Genomic DNA, 1,636 nt, shown 5'->3' with positions numbered 1-1,636 from the left:
TAGGTGAGATGAAGTCTGGCCATTCTCACTTCCAAGGAGCATTTCGTCTGCACTTCCTCCAGGACAAATCTTTTATTTCTTTTAGCAGTCCATGGTACTTACAGCATTCTTTGCTAGCACCAAAATTTAAAAGCATCAACTCTTCTTTAGTCTTCCTTATTCATTGTCCAGCTCTAACATGCATATGAGGTGATTGAACATATCATGGCTTCTGTCAGGCACACCTTAGTCCTCAAGGAGACATCCTTGCTCCTCAGCACTTGAAAGAGTTCCTTCATGGCTGACCTGCCCAGTGCTACATGTCATCTAATATCCTGACTGCTGCTTCCATTGGCATTGATTGTAGAACCAAGCAATGTGAATTCTTTGACAACCTATATCTTTTTTCCATTTATCATGATGCTGCTTATAGATACAGTTGTGATGATTTTTGTTTTCTTTATATTGAGAAGTAATCAATACTGCAGACTGTATTCTTCAATTTTCATCAGTAATGCCTCAAGTCATCCTCACTTTCAACAAGCAAAGTTGTGTTGTCAGTGTATCTCAGGTTGTTAATGATTCTTCTTCCAATCCTGATGCCACATTTTCCTTCATATAGTCCAGCTTCTCGGATTATCTGCTCAGCATACAGATTGAATAAGTATGGGGAAAGGATACAACCCTGATGCACTCCCTTCTTGATTTTAAACCATGTAGTGTCCCCTTGTTCCATTCGAACAACAGCCTCTTGATCAGTGTACAGGTTCCTCATGAGTACTATCAAGTGTTCTGGAATTCTGATTCTTCTCAATGTTATCCATAATTTGTCATGATCCACACAATCCAAAGCCTTTGCATAGTCAATAAAACACAAGTATACATCTTTCTGGTATTCTTTGCTTTGAGCTAAGATCCATCTGACAGCAGCTATGATATCCCTTGTTCCATATCCTCTTCTGAATCCAGCTTGCACCTCTGGAAGTTCTCTGTCAATATACTGCTGCAACCATTTTTGAATTATCTTCAGTAAGAATCTTACTTGTGTGTGATATTAATGATATTGTTCGATAATTTCCACACTCTGTGGGATCACGATATGGATCTCTTCCAGTCAGTTGGCGAGGTATGCCAAATCTCTTGGCATAACCGAGTATGGGTATTCATTCTGTCAATTTCTGGAGCCTTGTTCTTTGCCAATTCCTTCATTGCAGCTTCAACTTTCTTCTTCAACACCATTGGTTCTAGATCATATGCTACCTCCTGAAATGGATGAAGATCAACCAATTCTTTTTGGAACAGTGACTCTTTGTATTCGTTCCATCTTCTTTTGACATTTCATGCATCATTCAATATTTTGCCCATAGAATCTTTCAATATTGCAACTTGAGGCTTAAATTTTTTCCTCATTTCTTTCAGCTTGAGAAATGCCAAGCATGTTCTTCCCTTTTGGTTTTCTAACTCCAGGTCTTTGCACATTTCATTATAGTAACTGGATTTGTCTTCATTATAGTAACTGGCTTTGTTTTCTCAAGCTGCTTTTTGAAATCTTTGGTTCAGCTCCTTGATCTTGTCATTTCTTCCATTTGCTTTAGCTACTCTCCATAGTGCCTAAGACACTTGACTACTAACAGAAGGCTGGTGGTTCAAACCCACC

At 38.8% G+C, this 1,636-nt stretch overlaps 1 protein-coding gene across 1 annotated transcript in view; it reads right to left on the bottom strand.

Annotated features, from left to right (window-relative positions):
- PPFIA2 (PTPRF interacting protein alpha 2) overlaps window positions 1-1,636 on the bottom strand; it is a 643,396-nt gene that overhangs the window by 21,304 nt on the left and 620,456 nt on the right. The window lies entirely within an intron of this gene.

This window comes from Orycteropus afer, unplaced genomic scaffold (assembly GCF_000298275.1).
Source record: "Orycteropus afer afer isolate SDZICR_OR568_19922 unplaced genomic scaffold, OryAfe1.0 scaffold00375, whole genome shotgun sequence".
NCBI lineage: Eukaryota > Metazoa > Chordata > Mammalia > Tubulidentata > Orycteropodidae > Orycteropus > Orycteropus afer.
The sequence above is the reverse complement of the archived record's forward strand: the minus strand, read 5'-3'. Positions and strand labels throughout refer to the sequence as shown.